Source organism: Neopsephotus bourkii, unplaced genomic scaffold (assembly GCF_033783945.1).
Source record: "Neopsephotus bourkii isolate Nb327-2 ecotype Australia unplaced genomic scaffold, CSIRO-AGI_Nbou_v1 NB_1181, whole genome shotgun sequence".
NCBI lineage: Eukaryota > Metazoa > Chordata > Aves > Psittaciformes > Psittacidae > Neopsephotus > Neopsephotus bourkii.
The window spans coordinates 1,857,801-1,878,669 of record NW_026901666.1 but is presented as its reverse complement, the minus strand read 5'-3'; the positions used below and the strand labels follow the sequence as shown (position 1 = coordinate 1,878,669).

The following is a 20,869-nucleotide window of genomic DNA, read 5'->3' as shown; positions in this document are numbered from 1 at the left end:
CTACATACTGGACAACTTCAACAACAGTTAAATGCAACAACTGCTGCAACAGCTGCCTTAAATAAATTAGCACTGAGCTAATGTGAGAATCAAATCAATACAAAAGCAATCCAAGACAGTGGCTTTTATTTCTTTTACCTGCCTACAAGCACTTACAAATAGTTTATGTTTTCATGTTTGGTGTTTTTCTTAAGAGGGAAAAAGAAAAAAAAAAAAGCCTTTTCTAAGAAAAAAACAAAAACCCTTTTCTAAGGCTGTTTCATGTTAAATTTGAAGCAAGGCAAACAGGTATTTGAAAATATCACCAGAGCTCAGCGATACATGAGCTAACTCCCAATAAATACAACAGCACTTAATGTACAACACGGTCACTATGCACAGGCTTCTGAAGTCTGTCCCTGATAAAGTGGCAAAAGGAACAGTAATATCTCCAGAAAGTTTTCTCAAAAGAAATTTCAAAGTGGATGAAAATTACTGATATTATTTCACTTAAAAAATACTTCTGAGTTGCTGTGGCTTAACCTATACACTGGGAAGAACAGTATGGAAACACCCTTCTCCTTTACTAGAGTGAATAGCAGATCTAGTAATATGCAAATCGTCTCCCTATTTCCCAAAATGCAGAAAATAAAATATTTGGAAGATTATGTATACAACCTACCAACATCAAGTTGGTTTTTGGGGGGGGAGGAGGGAGTGGAATACAAAAGTATTCTTATTTGTGATTGTGTATGAATATCTAAAATCTGATGTAAATCTACAATGTCTGACTTTAAAAAAAAAAAAGGTACCGATTACCCTTTAGAAACTCAAGATTATTGCTAGACTTACATCTAAACACAAAGATACTGAAGGCATGTTTTAAAGGCTTCAAACACCCAAGGATTTAATACTTAATAAGAACAAAGCACATACGCTTAGTAAAACTCAATTCAACAGGACCATGCTCCCCTGTATTCAAAAACACACTAAAAACTTACTGCTACTGGAATTCTTTCGTTTTAGTAACTCATGTTTGGCAACACATGATCAAGCTAAACTGCGGTACTACATACCCTGACTGCATTGCCCATATCTGACATAGCTATCCTGAACTATTTAAAGAAGTTTATAGCATGCAAATCAATGAAAAAAATTGCCTTAAATTGATCAATTAAGTCAGTTTCACTTCATTTAACTTTGCAAGGAAGCCTTAAAAATCCATTTGTTACAAGATGTATAAAATTTTTAGGGTTAAGTTTTCAATATGCAACTTCAAAGTCTTATGATAATTTACCAAAATTTTAATAATAAATTACTCTCAGGAAGCCCAGATCTATATAAGAGAACCCTAAAAAGTTCTCAACTACGGAGATATCTACATTTAGAAAGGCAACTCCGGTTCAGCCAGTACACGAATTATGTTCTGCGTGATGCTTTTAAAATAGGGAGAATTGCAAATTTGATGTGTGAGACTTGTATTAGAATATTTTAATTAATTTCCTCTGAGCACTATGTATATATTCAGACCAGATTACAGATCTCCATAATGAGAACAAAATTCCTTATTTTTATGTAAAACTATGGTTATGGAATTAAAAAAAAAAAGAAAAAAGAACCCTACACGTCACTGAAAGACAAAACAAAACCAAAAGTTTTAGCATTGTAAAGATTTGAAAAAAAGAATAATTAGGTAATGGCAAAGTACAGAGCACACAGAAATCACTGGTTCCTACGATAAATTTACAAGTGTTTTATGACGTTCAAGTACTATTTAACTTTTTATCTAGTTATTTCTCCACCTGTTTTGCATACTTGACAAGTACATGGAACCACATTCCCAAACTTTAAGACACTACTGCAGTCTGAAAACTATGAATGTTTCATAAACAACTCTAACATACCTACACAAAGCACTCAGTTGCAGGAATAACAAAAGTCACAATAGAAAAGAAACCCTATCTGCTTTAATATTTAATGCAGCTTCCCAAAATATTTTACTGACTGACCATCAAATCATTTATTAGTATTAAAAGGATTACCTTGACTTAAAACTTCCCCATGAAATGTATCAACTTTTCAGATCACTCATATACAACTTTCAAGTGATAAATAAGCAAATAAACAGAAAATCTGACTATTCCAAATCTTGAAAAATTGTTCCAGTTGTACTTAGTGCACACAACTGAAGAACTGATCAACTCCCAAAGTAGCAAAAGATTTAATCCAAAGCCAAAGACTTGAGAAACTCTATGCTTTTAGATCTTTTCCTCTGCCATACAGTGGGGGCACATACCAGTCCCTGATAAATTTTATTCAGTTCAGGTATTCTGTGTGTCACTGCTGTGCTTGACCCCTTTTCACAGCTTAAAGCAGTATGGCTCAATCACCCTGAGCTGCAAGGGTGGCAGTCAGGAAGAACAAAACCTTTGTTTAGTAAAAGGAAACAAATACGAACTGATCATTAATATCAGACCTGACAGAAATACAGATGACTGCAGCAATAAAATCAAAGAAGCCACCACCTATCTTCAGACATATTCAACTGGGGGGGGGGGGGGGGGGAACCAAAACCCACCCAACCCTTAATGTTAACCTGAGTCACTCCCTATGAATTTAACTAGCATTTTGAACAACATTTGCTGTATCTGAAATAAGCTAAATGATAGGCTTCCAACATAGAAAATACCAATTTTTGCAACCTGCAGAACATATAAAAATCTGTAATTTTTACAGTACTTGAAGAAGACATTAGTATCTTTGTATATACACATTCAAAATACTAGTTAAGATAATTTCTGGCATTCAAGAAAGGAAGATAAATGTAATACAACCAGTTTTAATCAAGATCAAAGCCATAGGAGAATGCAGACAGACAGTCTAGACTGCTTTACTTCTGAAAGCCTAAGCATATAAAGCAACATCTGCAAAGAACATTAATCACAGTTAGTCTACAATCTTATCACCTCCTAAGCAAGCAGAAAAAACTTTTACTTAAAAATCATATGCATATATATGACAAGCATTTTTAATTATCTTTAAATTAGATATTTATTATTGATTACAAAGCTATTATATTGACTTTGAAATAAGCTAATGTAATTTTAAATACACTTGCACAGTTCTCTGGATAAAGGATTTGGGGACACTCAGGACAGAAGAAATTACTTGTATGGAAACCTACTGAACAACAACAGAATTACTTCTGAACTGCTGGTATAAAATGCAAAGTCTCTAAATACTGAATTAAATTCTGATTTGCTCTTCTGCATTTAAGACTAACTCAGCAGGCGGCAATAAAATGTAAGATATTGCCTATACGTAGCTTTCTTATATTAACTTTGGAAATTACTTGAGTATATAAACAATCATATTCCTTTAAATTTTCTTTCTGTAAAATAATTATCTTGCTCCTGCTTAGTTAAGGGGAATTAAAAATTAAAAAGGTGGTGCATATATACAAATAGAGTATTTATGTGATGTAATGTACCTCCTTCAATATAAAAATAATCTATTCCTGTGCACATCTGTCTATTCTCCTGGTCCATTCTCAGGATTTTTTCTACCTACTAGCAATCACAATTTCTTTTATTCAAAGTGCCTTGCATTAAAGTTTGCCCTTCTGCAAAAGTTTTCATATGATCTAATCTTCAACAAGACCCTGAGAGAGACATAACCACAAAAAAACCATCACCTCATAAACCTTAGACAACAATTGTGAAAATGGAATGTAGAATTCCAACCAGTAACTTCTGCATCAAGCTCAAAACTTTAAACAACCCCACAGCCCCCAGGAAATACTGAATACTCTAACACATTTAAAGTCAGAAATTCTCACTGTAGATAATTGCCAGACATTACACTTTTTCTTAAACTGAACTGGCTGAGATTTCTTAGTCCCTCAGTAACACAGGATTTGCAGACAAAAAGATTATTCTTGAAAGTTTTTCTGAATCCTTCCCCATTTGTCAACTTCACTTTTAGAAGTCAAAGCTTCAAACCAGACATTTTCAGCAATAATTTCACCTAGCAATATTTTCTTTAACTAAAGCCTTCAACACTTCATTGACATATGGCAAGAACCTATGTTTTATTCTTCTTGCACATGCAGCAGTAGCATCTTAAAGGCCTGCAGCGTTCCTGTAGTTCATTTGCCTATGAACTATTTAAGGAATTAATCCATCTTTAGATCTACCGACAACAGCTTTTCATTCTTTTTAGGCTAACTTTAACCTCCTAAGACACAGGTTAACAAAGGGATATTCTGCACGCTTTTTGAGACCTGTGGAGTGCTCTAGGAAATATCCTAATATACTGTGGTTTAAGTTCATTGCTTCCTCAGGAAGAGAAGACAGAAGTTCACACACACGTTCTGCAAAGCTGCCAAGGCAGCAGGCTGGTGGCAGAAAGCATCAAACAAAAGCACACTGGACTGGCACATGCAATGAGTGTACGATAATAAAAAGCATGGTGTTATTTTGTTATTTAACTGGGCCACCTCATAGTGCCACATCAAGACAATCTGTTTTCTGGCCAACTGCTCAATTTGCTTATCTGATGTATTCCACTACAACATTATAAGTTAAAAAAAAAAAAAATTCAATCAAACAATCAAACAAAACCCAAACCAGAAAACACCAAGCCCCCCCTTCAAAACCATGGGATTGGTTTTGGCTGCAGAAGTTTTTACTGCACTTGATTTTAATTAGGTAAATTTGACAGGATAATTAAAACTAGAAAGGCTACTTCAGATTTGTAAAGAAAATTCAATTTCTATCATATTGCAGCTACAGAAATGTAAATTCTTATTATCTGGCCCTTTTTTTTTCTTCATGTCAGAATGAATATATGTCTATACTATCCCCAAAAATCTCAAGAACATTCTAACCTTTGAAAGCTTCTGAAAAGAAAGAAAAGCTCACACTTTAAGAGGGCAACTGCATGGCTATCTGTTTACTGAAAAATTTATCAACTTAAGTGTATTTGGTAGTAATTCTACCCAACAGCCCACTACCACTACCAACCAGCCTGCCTCTGTAACTCACAGATATCCCTCTCTCAGTCATGCCATATTCCAGGCTGTCGTTCTGGCTTCTTCCCAGAGACCTGTATGATCCCTCTGCTACCGGAACTGCTGTTGTCTTCAGAAGACAAGCTTTGCTGTTTGCAAACTCTGAAGAGTCTAGAGACATCTAACTTGGAGTACCTGCCCATTTCATCTAAGGAGCCTGACATGAAAAGAACTACAGTTCACTAGAAGAATCTCATGAGTGTACATTCTGTATCACAAATCTACCTAGCAAAGCTACCTTCGCGAATAATCAGCCACATAGCCTTGAAGAAATAATACTGTGTCTATATAAAGACAACTCGGGTTCTGACAGTTCACATCAAGTTGTGAGTGGAAAATGGAAATCTGGGAGTCTATGGATGAATCAGGGATATATGCGATAGAAGAAACATCACCACAAACAAAACCTTTCACATAAAAGTACTGCAGTTGCTACTAGAAGTTAATTTGTCTTCTAAGTTTACATGACAATTAAGAAAAGGACATCTATTGACCTGAAATCCTGAAGGTGCCTTCAGATACGATTTTGACCTCCTCCTCCTCCTCATTCAAGAACACAGTGAAAGCCAGAACATGCATGCTGTTACTACATCAAATAGTCTGTCCACACTTTAACAGAATAACAGTCTTAAATTTGATTATTAGAACTTGGTAAGTTCCACGCAATAGAAGTCTCAAGCAGGGCTCCCAAAGCATATTTTCTGTGAGCACTCCCCCTACCCAGAGGCAACGGTACCCATCTCTCCTTATGATCAAATGTAAGAGGATAAAGACCAAAAAACTGACGCTCCACTGGTTTCTTCCTGAGGGCACATGCCAGGCAGGCTCTCTGCTGTCTTCAACACCACTCACAAGAAATTACAAGAATACAACACATTTTCAGTAGGAGAGGAAAAAGACGATTTGTCAGTTATACTGCACAAAAGATTACAAAAAGAAGTTATAATTCTGCCTATTAATGTCATTCTCTTAAGAAGCACAAACTCACCAGAACTTCTCAATCTTAAACCATGGTAGAAGTTACATGGCTGTCTACAATAATGCTAGTTTCTCCCAGGATTCCTTAGAAATAGTATTCCACCTACTGTACATGGAGGCAGGTAAGTAAGAGGCAAAGAAACCTCTCTTCATAGACTGTACCACGGGCTAATACTAGGTAATTATCCTGAGTTTCTGGTCTCACAGCATTTCGGAAAATCAGACTAGCCTAGACTACTCTGTGTTGACTAAGAATTTGGGAAAGCTGGCAAGAGAACTCCTTGAATATCCACCTCAACAGCTGCGCACAGTACAAAGGATAAGGAAACTTTTTAGACCATCAGCAACCCAGGTGAGGTAACTAGAAATCCAGAATTTTTAACCAAAAGTTATAAATGCCTGATTCTTCAGACAATGGAAAAGAAATCTATACTTGGGTACAGGAGTACAAGTCACAGGCTGTGCTATTACACATAAACTAGTTTTGATTATTTCACTCAAGCAACATCAGGTTGCTTGATGCAGAGGATTCAAAACATCAAAGCAACTTGATAAGAACCCAGGATACTTACTTTGGATTAGCCCGTACCATCTGCAATGTCTTTATTGCCAGCATGACTAAAGCCATCCAGAATAAGCAAGTTTAAAGCAAGCAGGATGTTACACTGAATATGCTGACAATGTGTGCTTCAAACATGCAGAGTGTGAAGCAAATTCAGACATTAACTCTGACTAGAATCAGTAAGACAAACTCACAGAAGCAGATTAACTACCCAGTGCTTCCCATGAACCTACCACCACAGACTTAACTGTCCCGAGCCTGCCTTACTTGCAATCTCTGATTCCCCTCCATGCCCTAAATACTCTTTCAAGATTATGGAAACAACTATAGACTCACAACTACATGAGCTACAGTTTAACTTTTCAAAAGCATATGGTAAGTCGAAGCAAAGTGAACTTTGCACAAGATTATAACTGCTGATTCAACACCCTCCCCCCTGCCACACAACTGCTGGGTCCAGCAGAAGGCAGGCTGTGCAAGCCTGTCCTAGGGAGGGGAAGGACAGCTCCCTTTTTCGAAGGAGTCAGTAGTTATACAACAGAGGCCTTCAAGTGAAAGGAAATCTCAAGTGCAAGGAATAACCCTTTAATGTTGCCCTCTCAAAGACAGATCTACACATATAAAAAAATACACAAACTAAAACTTCTCTCCTGTTTGCAAGAGATGAAAAACAATTTTTTTCAAACACTAGTTATCTTTCATGAACTGTCATAAAGCATTCTGCTATTAAGGTGGAACTCAATCTAAGTACACATGCAGGAAAATACAGATTTGCCTAATTTTCATAGAATAGTTAGGGTTGGAAAGGACCTTACGATCATCTAGTTCCAAACCCCCTGCTACGGGCAAGGACACTTCACACTAAACCAAATCACCCAAGGCTCTGTCCAACCTGGACTTGAACACTGCCAGGGATGGAGAATTCACAACTTGCTTCGCAACCTATTCCAGTGCCTCACCACCCTAACAGGAAAGAACTTCGTCCTTATATCCAATCTAAACTTCCCCTGTTTAAATTTTAACCCGTTACCCCTTGTCCTACCACTACAGTCAATAATGAAAAGTTCCCCCCCAGCATCCTTACAGGCCCCCTTCAGATACTGGAAGGCTGCTATGAGGTCTCCACGCAGCCTTCTCTTCTCCAGGCTGAACAGCCCCAACTTTCTCAGCCTATCTTCATACGGGAGGTGCTCCAGTCCCCTGATCATCCTCATGGCTCTCCTCTGGACTTGGTCCAACAGTTTCATGTCCTTTTTATGTTGAGGACACCAGAACTGCACACTATACTCTAAGTGAGGTCTCATTAGAGCAGAATAGGGGGCAGGAACACCTCCTTCGACCTGCTGGTCACACTCCTTTTGATGCAGCCCAGGATACGGTTGGCTTTCTGGGCTGCAAGCGCACACTGCCGGCTCACGTTCATTTTTTCATCGACCAACATCCCCAAGTCCTTCTCCACAGGGCTGCTCTGAATCTCTTCTCTGCCCAACCTGTAGCTGTGCCTGGGGTTGCTGTGACCCAGGTGTAGGACCTTGCAGTTGTCATGGTTAAACTTCATAAGGTTGGCATCAGCCCACCTCACAAGCATGTCAAGGTCCCTCTGGATGGCATTCCTTCCCTCCAGCATATCAACCAAACCACACAGCTTGGTGTCATTGGCAAACTTGCTGAGGGCACACTCAATCCCACCGTCCATGTCACCAACAAAGATGTTGAACAAGACTGGTCCCAACATCTGTCCCTGAGGGACACCACTCGTTACTGGTCTTCAGCTGGACATTGAGCCACTGACCACAACTCTGTGTGGCATCCAGCCAGTTCCTTATCCACTGAGTGGTCCATCTATCAAATTGACGTCTCTTCAATTTAGAGACAAGGATGTCGTGTGGGACAGTGTTGAGCACTTTACACAAATCCAGGTAGATGACGTCAACTGCTCTATCCCTGTCCATCAGTTCCATAGCCCCATCATAGAAGGCCACCAAATTGGTCAGGCAGGATTTCCCCTTAGTGAAGCCATGCTGGATGTCACCAAGCACCTTGTTGTTTTTCATGTGCCTTAGCATGCCTTCTGGGAGAATCTGCTCCAAGATTTTGCCAGGCACAGAGGTGAGACTGACTGGTCTGTAATTCCCTGAGTCATCCATTTTCCCCTTCTTGAAAATGGGGGTTATAGTTCCCTTTTTCTAGTCGTCAGGAACTTCACCCGACTGCCATGATTTTTCAAATATGATGGCTAATGAGTGGCTTAGCAACTTCATTCGCCAGTTCCTTCAGGACCCGTGGATGGATTTCATCATGTCCCATAGACTCGTGCACATTCAGGTTCTTAAGATGGTCTCAAACCAGATCCTTTCCTACAGTGGGGCTAGGGTCTTTGTTCTCACAGTCCCTGCCTTCCAAGACTTGGGTGGTGTGGTGAGAGCGTTTGCCAGTGAAGACTGAGGCAAAGAAGTCATTAGGAACCTCAGCTTTCTCCAAATCCAGGCTAGCCAGTTCTCCCAATAGCTTCTGGAGAGGGCCCACGTTGTCCCTAGTCTGTCTTTTATTTGCAACGTAATTATAGAAACCCTTCCTGTGATCTTTCACATCCTTAGCCAAGTTTAATTCTAACAGGGCCTTAGCTTTCCTAACCTGCTCCCTAGCTTCCTGGACAACATCTCTGTATTCTTTCTAGTCTGCATGTCCTTGCTTCCACCTTTTACAAGCCTTTTTTTCCTCTGAATTTTCCTCAGCACTCCTTATCCATCCAAGGAGGGCTCCTGGCTCTCCTGCTGCACTTCTTTCTAGTTGGGATGCAACACTCCTGAGCTTGTAGGAGGTGATCTTTGAATACCAAACAACAGTCTTGCCCCCCACCCCTCCCTCTAGGGCTATATCCCATGGAACCTTACTAAGTAGGCTCCTGAAGAGGCCAAAGTCTGCTCGCTTGAAGTCCAGGGCAGTGAGCTTCCTGCATGCTCTTCTCACTATCCTGAAGATCTCAAACTCTACTTTTTTCATCAGAAATACCTCTTGAAGATAACGTTGTCTGATGCTTTTGAAACATTCACTCAAAATTTAACCTAAAGCTTTTGGCAGGAATATTCAGCAATCAGGAAGTACTTACCTAGAAGTTCTACCCAGACCAAATATAAACCCCTCTGAAGACATTATCCTCCCTGATTCTGTTCATGAGGGAGACCATGTTTTATTTTTGCATGTTCCAGAACTGCGAGTTATACATTTAGTCATTATGGATCACCAAACTGTACTTTTACTATTTAAAATACCTCATCAATCACTTCACTCAATTCCATGTGAAACAGCTGGCTGACCAAGAGCCAAGACAAGTTAGAGGTGCTCAGCTCCAAAACCATACCTGAAATGCATTTCTGTAGATATCAAGATGAAGGTAGTATGCTTGTGTGGACTGGGATGGAAAACTCATTGGTAAGTACTTGTATCTGGGGCACTACCATCAAATTCACAACCCGATTTAAAAGAGAATGATGCTTAAAAGCCAAATCTTCCAGAGTGATGTTTAGACTTCTTGGGACACTTACAAGAGAAAGAAAACAACTAAACAGATTTCAAGTTGTTTACATTTAGTTTAGATTCAGTTGTATCTGTGATCATATGTAATTTTCTACTCCTAGTTATTGAGAAAAAAAAACAATCTACTACATCCAAGAGAATGCATTTTTTTAATAGTAAAATAAAGCCTCTTCAGGTGTTACGGTTATGGACAGAATGCTGATGTATTTCTAGTGCAGCATGCTCTTTCAGATAGCCAGCAGTCCCCACTAGACTGATGCTTACTTTCTCAGGAAAACTTTCAAAGTTGGTTTTGGAGTATCTTACAGAGAAAGGGATATATATTCATAAACAGATATTTAGGGGCTTCTACTGCCAGATGTTGTGTTTGATGGAGAAGTGCTTCTGGCTCAGGCAGAAACAGGTATTTCTCTTGTCACAAATGAGGAATTCTTTCAGCAATACATTCTCCCAGCAGTCCAGAAGAGCACCGAAGTTTCACAATTACAAATTTAAAAAAGAGAGAAAGAAACTGTGGGAGAAATTTAACATCTTGCCTGTTCCAAGTGTTTCTTCTGCAGCAGTCAATGAGCATTTAAATGAATACATAAAAAGCTGTATCACTAAGATCAACAGAACAGCCTTTTCAAATAAGAAAAATCATTTGCCTTTTTTTTGTTTTGTTTTGTTTTTTGTTTTTCCTTTCAGGACAATGATTACCTACAGGTAGTCAACACAGCCAACACATTTGGTGAATCAGTGGCCAAACAGCAACAGTGACTCAACTTTCCTGTGTAGCACTCTTAGGAACGTTTTTTTTCCTGTCCAATCAGGAGTGGCAAGACTGGTGTTTAAGAAACAACACAGGTAATCCCAGGCTAGTCTGAGCTACCTTTCCTACAACAGAAGCTTTCCTAAAAAAACCAAATGGAACCACAGACTAACACCTACCTTTATCTCAAATATACTTCAAAGTAATGTTCTACAGTTAAAGTGGATGTAACATTCCAACTGCCTTTGTTTCTTCTCTTACACTGTTTATTTGACTATAGTATTACTTATGCAGATAGACCAAGATGGGTAATGGCATGAACTTAAGTACCCAAGTTCCTTGTACAGTCAGTAAGAACACACAGGACTCCTAACCATTAAGCAGAGAGTTTCCCTTAGCAAATCACTAGGGAACCCAGAGCATGACCCAAAGTTAAAATCTGTAGACTTAATGCCCCCATCCAGTCATCCTTTCCAGGCTTAAGGCTATCCACTTAGATAACCAACTTTTCCTTTTTTTTTTTTTTTTTTTTGAAGGAATACACATACTAGAGGAGAACTCACTCTTCAGAAGGCAGTAGTTACTGGAAATCCCACATTAAGAGCTTTTTGTGTAAAAGCTCATCAGTTCGGAAGAGAGGGCCCAGGCTTCAATTACCTTGTCAACCTCAGAGCAGTCAGATTCCACACGGACTGAAAATCATCTGACCAGAGAATTTTAGTCATTTACTTCTATTTGCCTCAGCCTCTGTGGCTGCAGTTCTGTGGTAGCACACATCAATCCCACTGGGGTTCTTCTTTCTTGTATAAATAAGATGTTCCATAGTGCCAAGTCGGATGAAGACTAGCCTAAGAAAAAGGCTTTCCACATGTAATGTTCTAAATCTGTTTGGAAAAGGATATGAAGAGAGAGTCAGAAGTCTCACTAGTGCTTTACCTGTCTCTCTGCTTCCACTGCCACTTATCCTGTCCTTCCTCCAGAACTTACTAGACTTCTCCATAAGACACTTCAGTTCCTAAAATTTTGTGCTGAAAGGTGTGCTGGCAAAGACAAATACAAAAGGAACATTATGCTCCCCAAAGAAGAATGAATAAAGGGAACAGAAAAGGAAACCAGTGTATATTTAGATCTCTGCTTTCTGGTGGTAGTAAGTCACTGTGCTAACCTAGATGACCTCAGCAGATGCCATCACCTCAGGGAACAAAGACTTTTAAAATTCCGCTTTGTTTAAGCAGAAAGCAACTTAAATGTCATAGTTAATTGGAAGTAGTCTAAGGAACAGGAAACAGCAGCCTGGGCCTTGGAACATTAGCTTCTTTCTTCCTAAAGGGAAGGCAGGTTTTGGGCTGAGCTGGAAAATACCATGGCTAGGAAGAAATAAAGACAAGAGTTTTCATGTAACATGTAAAATGAGACTCCTCCATGCTTCAAAACTAATCTGGATTTCTAGTCACATATTTTTTGTGGATTCACCCCCTGCCCCAGAATTTCAAAATACTGCTACTAGAGACTAATATATCTCACTTTGGCTGTCCATGTTTCGACTTTAATACGGAAGAAGTTTGCATGTAGAGTTCCAAGGAAGGTTAAAAGCAACATGATGTCTGATGAAAGCCTGAAGCTTACTTCACCCTACAGCATAACAAAAGGCTGAAGAGCTTAGGCAGTTGCCCCAAAACTTGGTTAGCAGCTGAACTGCAAGTGCCACAATCTCCTGACTCATCAGAGCCACATCTCTCCTTTCAGGAAGCATGCTCTGCTGTTTATAAGGTTTCCCTGGTTTATGGCATTTGTAATTTCAATGACTCTTTCTAACTGCTCCTCATTCCCAACTGTGCTGGTTCCACTGGCTTGCTCACCTGGCTCTTTAAATGTGATGACTGATGCTGTGTTAAGTGTTTTGAATTCACTACATTCAGGAATTACTAAGTGACATTCATTATCTTAAGTACCTCACCTATATTCTTTCTAGATCCTCGAGTGCTGTCTATTCTATGGATCTGAATTTTTCCAGACTTTTTGCATAAAGTTTTATGCCTACCTGCTCAGAGTAAGCTTTTAAGGCAACTTGAGGTTAAAATCGAGTACCACAAATCAGACACTACTAAAATTATGTTGCAAGTAGTCTTCCCAAGTTGCTTTCTTAAATGTGGGATGCAATTGGATTTTATAGCCCATTGTAGCAGTCTGAACCTCCTATTTAGTTCCTACTTCACTGTTACCAGCAAAGAGAGAAAAATTAATTTTACCACCTATTCCTTTGCATCAGGTTCCACAGATGCAGGTTCAAGCTCTGCCAGTTTGTGTCATCTCTCCATAAATATGGGAACTTTGCCACCTTCTACACCTGAAATACCCTCAAGTGCAACAGAAGTTCCCCTTAAGTTAATGATGACAATGAAAACTTTTCACTGCCAGATTCCTGCTCTCTCTCATATGCAAGCCTCATACATCCATGCATAACAACAGTAGTTCTGTACCAGTGAAATGGAGGATGAGCAAAGGTACACCTCAAGCAATGTTGCAAGAGACAGTGGCCCGCCCTTCTGCCTGGAAATATTTAATCTAGGGCCCTTAGAGATGAATGTGATTTGAAGATGTTTAGAAAGCAATAGAAGGGAAGAAATCCTGTGATACAGACATGCACTGAGGTCCTCAGAACAACTCTGAAAAGAGAAGTTCTTTTTAAAGATTGGTAAATAAAAAATGGTAATTAATTTGTCATTTCTCCTTTCTTACCCAGTATGTACACAGAACAGCTCTATTCATCAACCTCGATGTGTCATTTTCCCTTGACAATTTGATTCCTAGGTCAATTCCCGGAGACTCACTGCCAGCCTTTATTCCACCCATCTCCTTCCTTGCTCCCACCACCTTTTAACCCAACTCCTGTTGAGTTTGGTATCGCTCTCATCCTGTTTTTTCAAGCCACTTTTGCTGGTTCAGGCCAGCTCAATGTCAGACCGCCATAAGGGCTGGTGTATGAGGACTTAATCAACAGTGAAGTGTAACTCCACCATGAAGAGGGTATGTGGATGTGGAAGGGGGTACAGAGAAGAGGAGCGGTCAGTCTCCCAGTTCCCCAATCAGTTTTTCTTAAATACCCCACATAATCCTACAAGACACCAACAATGAAATGATTCTATGATATGATATATCATTATGTATAAACTGTAAAGTTTTCTTCATGCTACATCAAAGAAAGACGCTTGCTTAAAGTTAGAAATGCAATCTCAAATTGACATACAATAGAAATTTTAAGTAACGACGCTTCAAAGATGCCTGGGAAAAGACTTAACTTTTTACCATTTGTACCTTTATACCACACTGATAAGCAGCGAATTCTCAACAGAAGGAAACTCCTTTGGTTTTGATATCAGAAGGACATCACTGATTACATAAACCCAAGAAATATTCTTTTTTCACATATCGTTAGAGTAATATCAATACCATCATTTTTGGTACATTTTCTCATCACTGTTAAACTGAAGATTTAAAAACAAAAACCACCACCAAACACTAAAACCAACCAACCAACAAATGAAAACCCCCCACAAAAACAACACCCTAACAACAAGAACGGAATTTGTTTTATGGCTGAATCCTCATGACAGTTCCTTAGAAGATGGTCCTCCTTAGGATAAGCCATAGATGAGACTACTTTACAGTCATACTTCTGCCTAATTTTAAGAGCTGGATTACCAGTTTATTTTGCAAATCATCTACTATACAGCCTGTGTAGGTGTTCTCAAAAGCACGTATGTGTATCAGTATATTAAAGGGATGCTAGAAAAGAACAAAAGCTTCTGCCCTCACAAAGTCTGGTGGGACACAACAGGGTAAGGGATTTGTTTTAAAAAGCAATAGTTTATAGAAATATTTGCACATCATATGAGAGAAACAAAAGGGGGATTTAAGTTCAATTTGTCAAAAGTACAGTTCCCTGATTCAGAAGGGTCAAAAGCCAACCAAAAGACACTCTGATGGATGGCAAATAAAGCAAAATTTTAAGCCCATGGAAAAGTACAGCTGAATACAGGACCAACAAGATTTTTCGTGAGAAATCCACTCCATTTCTACTCCAGTTAAAAGTGGGACCTGAGCACCTCTGGCATCTTTGAAGGTCTCTCACATTTTTTTCAAGTGAACAGAAACAGAATATTTCCATGAAACCATCAAGTATTTTTTTTCATAGGTGGTTTTCAGTGGTGGTAAGCCACTTCTCACTGAGTCTGGGGCTATTTTATTTAAGGAGGAGGGAATTTATTTGGCAGCAGGTTTGGAGCAAAACAATCTCATGGTTTTAAATAACCTTCTCACGAATTACTCATAGTTCTGTATCTTGCCCTTAGAACATACATGGCACATATGAGTTATGATAAGACCTCACTAAGGATTCATTTTACTCCAAATGGCTAGTCGAGGCCTGATTTGTTGGGGTCTGTCCCCTCCGCGTATGTGCCACAACCTGAAGTTAAACAAAATATAATCAAATCGTAACGTTTCAGAAGCCACTTAAGACAACTGTTTTGACAGTCTTTGTGTTAAATTTAACAAAATACAATTATCCCTAGGAGCAACTTGCAAAACAGACCCTTTCCAAAATTAAAGATCAGATAACTAAAATGAAAGTACTTAACCAGTGATCTTTCCTATGCTACTTTTAAAGTAGCTTTATAAACATGATGATGAAAAGTATATCCTATAATTTATTATTAGAAGTACAGTACTTCAAATAACTGTGTGCAATTTACAATTTTTGTGACTTTAACAGCCTAAATCTTTTTCAACCATGAAACATGTAAATATTTTTAAAAAACTCTTCAGTTCTGTAATTACTATGAGCTGAAGAGAACTATCTGTACCCTCCACTGACAAACATTATCAAAAATTGCTAAAATTAAGTTACTTGCTGCAAAGTTTAATTTTGTCTCGTGCATTTAACACTGTAACTGAACAACAAAATTAAACCACTTTGCTCTTTATGTGGCTCCTCCCCAAAATTCCTAAAAGTAAACAGTTTTTCAGGTTAGGAGGCCTGATAAAATGATAATTCATATTTAAAAATAACTTTTAAAACCAGATTAAATTTAAACTTACACATTGATATTGAAAATCCAAGTATTCAAAATATAACTGAGAGAATAAATATCACTATGATCATTTAGGCAGTATTTAAAGACTAGAGGTTAGCATTATCTGGATAAGAACTCTGAACCTGAAAAAAAATAAAGGCCATGCTATTATAGATTCAGTTATGAAAAAAAAAAAAAAGAGAATCACAAGTTTGTAAGCCACCAAAGGTAAGGAAGCTGCTAAAATTAAGTTAAATCACGTATGTGAGCTAGCAAATAAAGCTTGAGATAACAGCCAGCACGCAACTGGAACAGACCTGCTCACATACAGAACAAATCTACAGCAAGATGCAAAGTACCACCAGTGGAGTCCCCCAAGGGCCCACCCTAGGCCCCCTCGTTTTCTACCTCTATCGATGGTTGGAGGAGGCGGTGTAACACACACAAGTGTGTGTGCAGACAATGCCAGAGGGTTGGGTACTCAAGAGCAGCAATGTCACTCAAAAGGACCTATGCAGTCTAGAGGGGTGGACCAAGAGGAATCTCACGAAACTCAATAAGGACAAACATCATGCCCTGAAGCCTGGGAAGGCGCACCCTATGCATCAGTACAACCAGCAACTGTCAGACTTGGACTGCTGAAAAGAACCTGGGGATTTAGTGGACAATATTCTGCTTTGAGCACAAAGCTGGAGAAGATCATCTGATGACAAAATGAATTTCTGCTGCTATGATTTAAAAAATTAATTTCAAATAGAAAAACTATGACTTCTGTTGAGCCATTATTATGAAGTGACATTAGAAAAAGGGTAGAGTGCAAGATTACAGTAACCACCACCTGCACCATTTCTGCCTCAAAAATTTCAATATTAATCTAAAATAGAAACAATCTTTAAACACAAAGCAGGGTTCTTTTTTTTTTTTTCTTCAAATCATGTAACTATACTGCAGATCACAACAGGTCCAAGAATACTGGAGAGGGACTCTTCATTAGGGACTGTAGTGACAGGACAAAGGGTAACGGGTTCAAACTTAAAACAGGGGAAGTTTAGCTTGGATATAAGGAGGAAGTTATTTACTGTGAGGGTGGTGAGGCACTAGAACAGTGCCTGGCAGTGTTCAAGGCCAGGTTGGAAGGAGTCTTGGGTGACACGGTTTAGTGTGAGGTGTCCCTGCCCATGGCAGGGGGGTTGATGATCTTAAGGTCCTTTGCAACCCAAAGCCTTCTATGATTCTATGACTGTTCGCTGGACCATAGGCCACATCTCATAGACAGAGAACATCCATTCCATGTAGCACCTGACTATGGACTTCCTTCTCATTGCTCTGCGTGATGTTGTTCTGGCCCCAAAGAGGTCAGTTGGTTGGTTTGGTTGTTCAGGGGGTCTTTGGTTTGGTGTGTTTTGGAGGCTGTTTTTGTTGTTGGGGGGGGGGGCCTCACTCCTCCCCTATTTTCCCCTGCCTTTTTTTTTTTCTGTAAGTGGGACAGTTTTTTGGTTTGAACCTCTGAAGTACCACAAAAGCTATGCTGTAACCCAGTATAAATCATTACAATGTTTCCACAGCATACAGATAGTATATACTCCAAGCTCTCAAACATGAGATGAGGACATACTGACGTGCTGAAGCTGCAGGAATTCTGGTAGTCTTGACTGTGCTGACTCTTGGCACTGACCCCCTGCCTGCACTATCCCTGAAACCGTGCTTGCACGTCATCTCTCTAGACACCAGTTGGCAAAAAACAGCGTCAGGACTGCAATAATAGCAAAGCAGTATGTGCGTTCACTCTGCAGATTAATTTCACTAAGAAAAGGAGACAAGCCACAGATCAAACATTCTTCAGCTCTACAGTCAATCCTACATATTAAAAAAAAAAAAACAAAAAACAAACAACCACAACCAACATCAAGACACACAGAAATCACTGAGTTACCTTCCCCCTTTCCACTTTTTTTTTTCCCCCAGAACAAAACCTGCATATTGACTTACCCATAAAAAGTTTGGTATCTGCCAGAAAATACAGGAACAATATTCTCCATTTCTAGAAAGGACGGATATACCATCCAACTTCAGAAGTTGATCTGTCACAAGAAACTTCTCAACTTCAGTTATAAGAACTCACTCTTTTCTGGTGAAATGACAATACATTGAATGCATCCCATTTAAGAGAAGGTGCAAGGAGTTAAAGCTATTGAAAAGCAACAAAACTAAGCAATATAGATTCCCATTCCCAGTTTTAATGATAATTATACAGACAATTTCTGAAAACAAAACCTTTGGATGAAAGGTCTTATGTTCAGATATTAGCTTTAAATTGTGTCAAAGTTAATTAAGACAGTATAACAGAACAAAACTAGATCATAAACAATACCTACCATTTGTAGATGCAAAATAGGCTGATTTTCTGAGTTTCACCTTAGTTGATGACTATCTCAAAGTTGAGAAAACAAAGGAATTTGAGAAATAAGTCTTGGTTTTCATTTTAGCCAAGATCCAGCATTTACAAAACATTGATTCTTTTCTAGCATCTTGCCTTTCAGTCAATTCAGTTCCCCAACTACAGGCAATGTTTCCCTCGTGTAATTACAGAATTATAAAGGCAAAAAAAGTATTTCGTCATTTCTTACATACCCATCACATTTAAGAGCACACAGGGGTTTGCTTTTAATTACATTCTGCTTTCAGCATTTTGAACTGAATTACCACCTAATTACAGCTTCATATAATCCTTAAAACCAGAAATTATACCTTAACATAATGAAGAATCTCAAAAGGCAGTATCTCACTATTTAAATTACTTCAACACCACATAGCCATCTTGCCAATGAAAGGTACTCAACATCATACAAAGGCCAAGTCCATGGATTTTAATAATTACTAACAAGCCTTTTCAGTGGATAACAAGAATAACACTGAAATCATTATAGAATCATAGAATAGTTAGGGTTGGAAAGGACCTTAAGATCTTCAAGTTCCAACCCCCCTGCCATGGGCAGGGACACCTCGCTCTAAACCGTATCACCCAAGGCCTCGTCTGACCTGGCCTTGAACACTGCCAGGGACGGAGAATTCACAACTTGCTTCGCAACCTATTCCAGTGCCTCACCACCCTAACAGGAAAGAATTTCCTCCTTATATCCAATCTAAACTTCCCCTGTTTAAGTTCGAACCCATGACCCCTTGTCCTATCACTACAGTCCCTAATGAAGAGTCCCTCCCCAGCATCCTTATAGGCCCCCTTCAAATACTGGAAGGCTTCTATGACTGATTCTGCATCCTGACTGAAACAGGTTATCTTGCACCACTTGATACCAGTAGAATACATGAATACCTGTACTTATACAAGGCAAGTTTTCAGAATTCAGCAATACTTACTTTACCTTCAAAAAAATCTCAGTGAAACAGAGCTGGCAATATACACAAGTGTTCCTGTTCTTACACTGTAAAGTCACCAAGATTTTAGGTTATGCAGCTGTCATCCAGACCTTCACTGGCATCCATACAATTCTAAATATGTCACTTGCTCATTTTCTTCCTAACAAAGCTTCTGCCTGAAAGCAACAGCAGCACAGTTCATTAACAGAACCACCACAGAGAAAGTCCCAGAGACAGAGAGGCGAAGACTGCCATCCTGCTCACACTTTGACCGAGTTTGAAAATGGGAGTCATTTGGGAGAATTGTGGAACAGAAGGGAGGGGGGAAAGATAAAAAGAGAAGGTGTATTCTGTCACTGAACTATCTAAAAGGAATTCAGTTCTTTGTGACAGCAGCTAACTGAAGTGGGTACAAGGAAGTATTTCACACCTCCAATACCCATCCTCCATAGATCCTAGCCTAACACCACTCCAGCTGCTTCTGACTGCAGGAACAGGTAGTCTTCCCACAAATGCTTCCCTCATTTCCAAGAGTTTTTCAAATACCCGTAACCACATAACCAAAGATTTATTCCTCCAGTTAGAACATGAATTGTCTATCTCTTTTTCCTAGCCAGACTGCTTGCTTCCAGTTACAGCTTTAAATTAGGAAATTCAGAAGTAACCCATGAATGTTGACCTTACTCACAGAGGCTTACTTTACTGTGAAACTATTACAATAATTACAGCAGTAGATAAAACCTTCTCTGCTCTTTCCACCAGCAACTTAAGTATTTGATCTATTCAATGTATGTCTGGGTTCCTTAGCCACATAGATAGGCAACATAAACAATATGGCCGTAAATATTCATTTTCTGTGGGATTAATCCTAAATACACTCTGCTGTTTGGCACTGTAGTCAAAAACTGTTTCTAAGAAAACCTCCACCACACAGACACTGCAGGGGAGAGAAGATAAGAGATGCCACATAAAGTCACTGTCATCCAGTAGCACTTCAATTTCCATATGGAAATAACAGGAAATAAGATGTGTTGAATTTTAAGAACCAAGGCAACAAAAGCACATTAAGATTTCATCACACAAGAACTTGGCTATAAAATTTGTAATTTTCTTGATCTTTTTAAATAGTTCTCATTTTCAGGAACATCAGATAGCTAACAGACCATGTATTCTTCCAACCAGCTAAGGCAGATATTTGCATTAATCTGCTTTCTGTTAATTAAGTGGTGGAAATGCATCTCCCATTCACCAAGAAAGCTCTTCCACAACCAGATGCCTTGTCAACCTTTATTTTTTACAACCATATTATAATGATTATTTTCCAGATGATTTCCTAAGGATAAGCAGACAGGATTTGCCGTATCTTGGCTCAGAATCATGTGAATGATTATGAACAGCTGAGGGAACTGGAGTTTTTTAATCTGGAGAAAAGAAGGCTAGGGGGGACAGGGCCTTATCACTTCCTTTAATTACCTGAAACGAAGCTGTAGTGAGGTGGAGGTTGATCTCTTCTCCCAGGTAACAAACAAGAGGGAACAGCC

General features: G+C 39.0%; 1 protein-coding gene across 2 annotated transcripts in view; it reads right to left on the bottom strand.

Annotated features, from left to right (window-relative positions):
• The window catches only part of ACVR2A (activin A receptor type 2A), a 72,303-nt gene that overhangs the window by 45,676 nt on the left and 5,758 nt on the right, over positions 1 to 20,869 (bottom strand). The gene's annotated exons all lie outside the window — the stretch shown is intronic.